A 9,111-nucleotide genomic window follows, 5' to 3' on the forward strand; every position below is an offset into this window, starting at 1 on the left:
TTTTTGGCCCCAAGCAAAGGGGTACACTAGAGGTAGCGCTATGGTGATCAATTATAGCCAAGCCAAGTAGTGAAAAATCATAGAGTGAAGTATTGTAAGAACTCCACTGAATCATACTAAGGCCTCCAGGTACTGACCGATAGAAGAAGTGCAGTATCTACGCCCTGTGCGTCTTTGAAAGTGACATATGCAACTTGAGACCACTCATCACCACTGCCAAAGGATGAAAGGAAAGAGAAGCAAACTAATGAGGATGACAATCAAAGGCTTGTACGGACATGAAAAGAGAAGGGGCGACCTGGATGGACAAGTTTTACGAACCTCTGCATCTCAACATGTTCAATATCTCCTGAAAAGGAAAAGAACTCCTTAATGTCTTGCACAGTTGCACTAAGAGAGACGTTGGTGACCTTCACTGTCCTCACCTGCAGTAAATGGAACATTAATATGGAAGTACTGAAGAATATTATGAAGCAAAGGAAGGAACAATTGTGGAAATCAGTGCACATTATTTCCTTCGACCTATTGACTGACATAACATAAACTTGAACTTTCTCATCCAAATACATGTAAACCTAGGCATGTGACAATTAGAAGAGAAGCATTAAAAACGCATATCATACAACAAGCTTAGTAAATACTTCCTATCTAGGTGCTCTTCCCTGATTTTTGAGATGAGCAGGGTGCCCATCCAGAGCCAGTACCTCCACCCAATGAAGATGGACAAACCTAGCAAAATGCAACACCCTAACATGAACCAGAAGCAAATATCCTCTAGTAACCACTAGCCAAGATGCGTTGTAAAGGGTTCTTAACCCATCTTTCTTCTTGATATAATGAAGCGCATCTCTCCTGCGCTTTTCGAGAAAAATAAGCCAAGTATTTTTGCCAACAGCTGGTTACTAAAATATTCACCTTTATCCTAGTATTGGCCCATGAGTTGAGGTTCTTTTCCTCCCAGGTTCCAGCCTGCAAAGAGTAAAAAAACGCATCAGAAAACTTGAATAGGAATAGCCATAAATTTGAAGACATGTACAAGGAGATTTATTCTGTCTAAAGCTGCAACATTCGTAAGATGGTATGGATCAGCGTCTGCACATCTACAACTAATTTAAGTTTTGCTTGCTGCACATTCACACTACTGTGATCAAGATAGACAATCGAGAGTAGCAAACCCTTTCTAAAGATCAAGCAGAATAACTACAGCTTATAAATATGGACCATAACTGCAAGAATCTGTCTAAAGCAAGAAGAAGAACAACAAGAATCTGAGTTAGTTACCCTTCTGACAAACATCAACTTTGGATAAGCCTCGCGCTTAAGCTGCACGAGCTCCTCCTGCTCCCAACATCCACATAGGAAAATGCAAAAACAAATCTTAGTTACCTTTGTAATCAAGAAGAAAGCATCTTAATGGCAATCGATGGTATTGGTTCATATATAAAAAATTTGCTTAGGCTAGCACATTTCTGACTCCAAACTAGTTCTATTGCTCTAGAAAGCACATTTCTAACTCCAAACTATGGCTAGCAGGATATGTTAAGTTTTCAAACAGTAAGATAATTGAAAATCTTGCAGGACTGAAAATACCTTTCCAAACAGTGACCCTGGCTGTTGGAGCGCTGCGACTCTCTCGTCGATATTGTCCTTTGCCTGCTCAATCACAACAAGAAATCCCCATCATGCTTTTAACATCAAATTCTAACATAGTTGTTTGGAGCTTTTAGCACATATAGTAGTTTGGAGCTTTAGATAAGTCAAAACTAGGTAGATAACCAAAACAATATATAGCAGTTTACTTGTGACTTAATAGAAGCTAGGTAGATATACAAAATAGGTTGGAATGCAAAGGAGTTACAATCATCACAGCTGTTAATAAATGTTGATACAGTGTAGCAAAAAATTAGCAGAACTAGTGTTCTAGCATCAGCAATAAGTCCACTCATGGCACAACCTATGTGCTCATCAATTCCCATGACTTTTTCCACACTGCTTGGTGGAGCTGCTATATCCTCTGATTGTAACAATTCAATGATTAACAATTTAGACATGAAACAGAATATACCATGAAAACCATAGGCTAAGTGGAGCTGCTATATCCTCTGATAAAACTACTCCTATTATAGCCACAAAAATTTCAGTATTAATCTCCAATTAACAAGCATCAAGAGTTCGACACTTAAGTACAATTAATTATCATATAGCCCAAATCACATGGTAAAGGACCTTTAAGTCTTAGTTTGGGGAAATTCATAGGAAATTACAGCCATCATAGATCAAGGAACCATATCAATTTGGGGAAAGAAGGAGAGAACGAAGGGACATATGTGCAAAACCTAAGCAGCTAGGGTTACCCAAATGAAATCCATGAACTATACAGGTAATGGACCCCTTGATCCAGAATGCAGCTAGGGTTTGGGGCATCATAGGCATGGCTAGGGTTACCCATGAGCACGCGGAGCACCATGGAGGAGGAGACTTGAGATGGCTAGGTTATAGGCCACGCACCTGGATCCTCCTGCCGCCGTCGCCCCAATGTCGGGATCTCACCGTCGCCGTCGCCCGGGCTGGGATCCCGCCGCGCTCGAATCCAGCCGTCCGCGCTCGGATCCAACCGCCCGCGCCCGGATCCCGTAGCTGGCGCCACCCATGAGAAGGGATTAGAGATATTAGAGAGAATGAACAGATGGGGAAGATTACGAGTACCTGGGTCTGAAGGTGGAGAACTGGATCTGCTCCTCCTCCCCTTATCCACTGGATCTGCAGCATGGAGATCAAAATCAAAGCCAAATCGATTGGATTAGGGTTAGGGACTGGGAGAGAGGGAAACCTTTTCCATTGGAGCTTAGAAGCTAGATGCATAGCCGCCAGGGGGGCGGGCTCGTGCCGCAGCAGGGGTGCACGCTGCCACCCGGGGTGCGAGCCGCTGCCATGGAGCAGATGGGGAGCCAGCGGTGGGGGGCCGGCCAAGACGACGCGAGGGGGAGGAGGAAGAGGAGAGGGCGGCCGCAGCTGCAGCGCCGCGCGTGCCAGCGGCAACGAAGCCGAGTATTTATTGGACGGAGAAATGTAGGGGCGGTTGGTTATTGAGCCGCCCCTATAAATAGCGATACTGAGGGCGGTCAGTGATTGAGCCGCCCCTATAAATCAAACTATTTGTAGGGGCGGCTCGTATCACCAGCCGCCCCTGCTGTTACATTTGTAGGGGCGGTTGGTCTTTGGACTTCTGAGCACACCATTGTAGGGGCGACTCTATCATCAACCGCCCCTAAAAAAATTTGTTCCGTTACTACAAATCATTTTTCACGTAGCGAAGGAGACGATCGTGTCGCCGTGATCCATGGGATGCCAGATGAAGCAGGTGGGCGAGTAAAGGAAATCACCCATTGATTGATGAGGGCCCATTGATTCTAGTTTCCATTTTGTTGACGCTGGCTGTTGATTCTAGTTTTCATTTTGTTGACGCTGGTTCTTTTTTTGGTAAAAAGAAAAAAAAATTGTGGGAGTGGATATAATTTCCACCCGATCTCATTTCCCTATCCCACCCTCTATATCCAAACGCCACCTCAGGGAGGAGAACTGCCATCGAATTCCAGAGTTGATCCGAGGTATCCCCGTATCATGGGGCTGTTGAAGTTGAATCAAGGCCGTGTTTTGATTGAGGTTAGGAATCAGTATTTGGCACTGTAGCACTTTCGTTTGTATTTGACAATTATTGTCTAATCATGGCCTAACTAGGCTCAAAAGATTCGTCTCGTAATTTACAATCAAACTATGTAATTAGTTATTTTTTTATCTACATTTTATACTCCATGCATGTGTCCAAAGGTTTAATGTGATGGAGAGAGAGTGAAAAAACTTACAATCTAAACAAGGCGCCCAGTACATGCAGCGGCATCGGCGTCGACTTCGGTGTCGTCGCCAAATCAAAGCCCGCAATAAGTCGCCTTTAAGCATCTCACCTTTCCTACTCTTCAATCGCATGAAAAACACCGCCGCCGGAGGGTGAGGTCCGCCGCCGTTTTGAGGGTTCGGGTAAGGGGTTTTAGGGCTTGTGCTGTACGGATGCCCAATTCGGCACGTCAGCGTGACGGTAGGGACGCTGTCAGCCGCTGGTTGCGGATGACGGACAGTGGTGCAGCCAAGAAGAAAGGAGTGGCATCAAGGTGGTTGGACAGTGATGCCTTGGTTGGCAAACGTAATTTCATTTGTCTTGAGTCAGACTGTCAATTATACTCTGTATTTTCTTTCTTTGTGTACAATCTGAGGGCGAAGGGGGCAAACATACTCATTAAGATTGATTTGATCAGGCTGCCATTGTTCATCTGGCCATATATAAGGGACTTTTGGTTAGCAAGGTTGTTCTGTTTTCTGATTGGCTTGTCGATGTCTCCAGCCCAGCTCTTTTCCCACCAAATGCGAATTTTTCACAAAAGGAAACGGTAAGAGGTAGGCCAATGCCTAAACCTTGGGTGGATGGGGCAAGGGTTATTCAGATGGGGGATCTACTGTCTTGCATAGGTTGGAATAAAGTTGACAAGACTTGAGGAGGTTTCAATATTTTACCACAATATCAGGGGCCAGTCAAAACCTCTTTCTTTTCAATTAAATTGAAACATGTTAGTGTTTCTTTCAATGTCCACGGACAATCCTTTGCACAAGTTTGATTGGAGAAGCATATCACTACTGGAAACGGGATCTTTGCCGAGTGCAAACTGCTTTGCCGAGTGTCAAAAATCAGGCATTCGGCAAAGACCTTCTTTGCCGAGTGTCGGGCACTCGGTAAAAAAAAGGCTCTCGGCAAAAACACGGCACTCGGCATAGGCTGTCCCGCGTAACGGTGTTCGGCCACGTCCTTTGCCGAAGAAGTTTTTTTTAAAAAAAAAATTCTTTGTCGAGTGTCCCAGATCTGGCACTCGGCAAAGATTTTTTTTGGAAAATACTTTGCCGAGTGCCCCCGATCTGGCACTCGGCAAAGAGTTTTCTTTTTAAAAAAAAATATTTGCCGAGTGTCTCCAGCCCAGCTCTTTTCCCACCAAATGCGATTTTTTCACAAAAGGAAACGGTAAGAGGTAGGCCAATGCCTAAACCTTGGGTGAATGGGGCAAGGGTTATTCAGATGGGGGGTCTACTGTCTTGCATAAGTTGGAATAAAGTTGACAAGACTTGAGGAGGTTTCAATATTTTACCACAATATCAGAGGCCAGTCAAAACCTCTTTCTTTTCAATTAAATTGAAACATGTTAGTGGCCCCGTTCGCTTCGCTGAAAAAATAAGTCAAAACATTGTTCCGGCTGATTTGTTGTGAGAGAAAAACACTGTTCCGGCTGAAAAAAAGAAGCTGAAAAAAACATGTTAGTGTTTCTTTCAATGTCCATGGACAATCCTTTGCACAAGTTTGATTGGAGAAGCATATTAAGTTTCTATGCACACTCTTGTGTTTGACGGTTTATTTTTATTTATTTATTCTGTTCATGCCTTTATTATTCATAGCTACTCCCTCCGTCCCATTGAGTTTGTCGTTTGAAAACCGTGCCCCCCTCACAATCCCGGTTCCCGAGCGACAAACTCAATGGGACGGAGGGAGTAGGCATGGTGTATTGCAGATAAATCGATCGCTTCACGGGCTAAAACAAAAGGGCAACCCTGTAAACAAGATGAAAATCCTTTGGCAGGTCAAATACAGGGATATTCTGGGCCAAACCTTCCAGAGGTACGTCATAAGATACTGGCAAGTAGAATATCACTGACGGATGAAGCTGCGCAAAATAGTGGATCACACTAGAGAACAAAAGTTTATTAACTGACCTTTCACTGCTGCAACATCATACACTACCGGATAAGTAGTTTTGCATTGTTCCAACTCTATAAGCTTAACTTTCTGTTGTTACCAAGTGCCAAAGTGCGTATCATAAGAATCATGATATAATCTTGATTCAGAACACAATCAAATAAAATGGTTGCTGTGAGACTTGGCATGCATAATTAAAACAATAAGACGGTCTCCAACAACGACTACCTATACACAACACGCATTCTGTAGTTTGGGTCATACACAGGGAAAAAAGGTCCGCACCCAAATTTAGCGTGTCCAACAGCGAACGCAAATCCACCGGTAAAAATCTCGCGCGGTCTCCTCCTCTCCTCTCTCTCTCTCTTCCCTCTCCCATCTCAGGCGAGTCCGCCGCCCTGGGCACCCCGGCCTCGGCCGCTCCCGTCCTCGACCCCGCGCCGGCCTCCACCCTCATGCCCGCCTCCCCCGTGGGCCGGCGACCCCGCGTCCTCGGCGAAGCGGCCTCCGTCGGCTCCAGCTCCGGCGGATCGACGGCCACGCGGCCGGATCCAGCTCCGGCGGCCCCGTGGCCGTCCAGCTCCGGCGGATCGACGGCCCCGCGCGCCGGATCCCGCTCCGGCGGCCCCGTGGCCGTCCACCCCCGCGCGTGGCCTCCAGATCCGGCAGCCTGGCCCCGCTCCCCGACGGCCGCTCCCCGCCTCGCCACGTGCTCCTCCTCCAACACCGGCGGCGGGCGAGCTCTGCCCCGTCGCGGGTGCGGGCGAGCTCCGCCCCGGCCGCAGCGGGCGCGCGCTGGCGAGCTTGGCCCCGGCCGGGCGTCGCGGGCGAGCTCGGCGATTTGCGTAGCGAGGAGAGGGGAGACGCTTTTTTGCGTAGCGTTTGGGCGAGCAGGCAAAATGCGTCGGGTCTTTGGGTCTGCTGTTGGACGATGGATTCGGCTAGGCAAAGTACTGTGCCGGACCCATTTTGGGTTTGGGTCTCCTTATTGGAGACAGTCTAAGAACCACTCATCCTTGTCGGGCACCCATTTTTCATCTACCCTGTTTGATCTTGAATCTACTCATCTTGTTTTTTTCGAGAACGTGCATAGCACGTGTTTCATTAAGAAGTTAGGAGTCATATACGTCCAACATCACGTCATGGCGAGACGCCATTAGTGATGGGGTTGAACACAGCTGTCGGGCTCATAAACTCGGGGCCCCTCATGGACCGGCTTCCCACCAAAGGCTCGGCCCAGCGAACGCGACGAACAACACGCAACTCTTGGGCCAGCCCCAGTACCTAAAACGATAGGCCAGAGGGGCGGTCTAAATCTCCGACCGGAAGGCCTAGCCAAGGAGGAATGGCGCCCGCTTCCGGCTCCGGCCCACCTCTCCGACTGGAGCGCTCGCTTCGGTCTCTGGCCCGCCTCCGGAAGGCCTGTCCGACCAGAAGGCCTGGCCCAACACCGCTTCCGACTCCGCCCCGCTTCTCCGACCTGGGATGCGCCGAACCCCTCCTTACAAAATCTCTCTGGCTGGCGCAATCAGAGCCGACTGGGACCAACCGACCGGGGATGCCCGCTCGGTAAGGACTAGGAAACGGACGGAGAAAGTAAGGCATAGCACACAAGTCAAACCGCAATACCGAGGACCGTACTCTGTACACCTGCAGAAACAGTATTCTGCGACCTCCTTGGCACGACAGAACCCAAGCAGTGTTGTAGGCGCCGACATTTTCCCCTACAGTATTGTGGGCGCCATTAACTCCCATACGGTAAGGTTTCCCCCACATGCCTCTGGGCATCGACAGTGTTGTGGGCGCCGGCATTTACCGTACCAGGCGAACATGGTAAAACCCCATGCATGCCTCCAGGTATCAACAATGTGGCAGGCGCCGACGTCTGCCATACCCAAAGAAGACAACACAACCTCCCACGTGCATCTGCCACTCAATAGTATTGTGGGCACCTACCATCATCATGTACCCGCCGGCGTGGGCAACAAGACTTAGTAGCATACGTACTCTCTCCCTCTCACTTGTAAGGCCATCTCCTTCATCTATAAAAGGGGATGCGCTCTCTCCCAACAGATAGATTGATTCGACTCATCAGTTCACTAGTCCACAACAACAGAACCTCTAGGTTCAAAACACGAGCACACGCTCAAACACTTAGCGCATAGCGGAACTCCCGTCGCTCTCGATCCCTCTAACCAGAGTCCGACCGGACCTCTTGTATCCCCCATCTTCCCCCTTCTTGTTTGTAACCCCACTGCAAACTTCGAGCAAATGGGCTCAGGAATAAAGTCACCGACCGACTCAAACTGGACGTAGGGTATGTTGCCAGAACCAGTATAAACCCTGTGTCATTGAGTGCTAGGCCACCTCCGATCACAACGTACGGCAAAACTACAAATATTTACGTGTTGGTCACTTTCTACACCGACAGTTGGCGCCGTCCGTGGGGAAGACGTTGTACGTTCAACACTTTTGGTCATCGGATGGCCCACTTTTCTGCCGCCTTCACCATGGCGGGCTCAAGCGATACGACTCGCTTTGGCTCACTAGAGTTTCCCGCACTCCCACCTATTGGGATGTGGGTTCCACCCATCTCCGAGCCGTCCCAGGCCTTCCTCTTTGGAAGCCTGGGCTTCATCGCCGACCGTCTCGGCGTACTACACCTTTGTGAGGAGGCACTCATTCCGGCGCCCGTCGGAGGGGCACCCTCCATCTGCTCCGGGACGCACGATGACTTCAACGACGAGGCACCTACGATTCATTCCGAGCAAACTCTCTGCTCAAACCCTGCTATGAGTAATGTACATGCTGTTATTTACTTAATATTCTCTATCTTCCGCCGATTATCCGGAGGGACCCCGTTGTCCCCGCCGTGACCGTCATGCGACTGGTTCCCCTATGGCCTCACGACCCCGCGGATGCATACGCCAGGGGGCTCCAAAGGGTGCCGACGCCACCCCCTCTCACATTCGAATTCATGGTGATGGCGAGCTATGCTCCCACCTGTTTCCTCGACCTCATGGATGACGATGTTGAGAGTGACGGCTCCAGCATCGGGGACGTGGCACTTAGCCATCGTCCGTCATAGGAGTGCGCTATGGCGGATGCTCCAGGACAACCACCGGTGGTAACGGAGTCCTTACAGACTCACACCACTCCGGACCCTCGTGCGGAGACCCCCATGCTCACATGGGAGCACGACGAGGAGCTACGACAATAGCGGCTGAACCAACCGCCGACTGAGCCAGCGTGCTCAGCGCACCACACTGCACCCCGTGCGCATAGATCAACGAGCGGTGCCCGGGGTCATGCCTATCGGG

The sequence above is a fragment of the Miscanthus floridulus genome, chromosome 3, assembly GCF_019320115.1.
Source record: "Miscanthus floridulus cultivar M001 chromosome 3, ASM1932011v1, whole genome shotgun sequence".
NCBI classification, from domain to species: Eukaryota; Viridiplantae; Streptophyta; class Magnoliopsida; order Poales; family Poaceae; genus Miscanthus; species Miscanthus floridulus.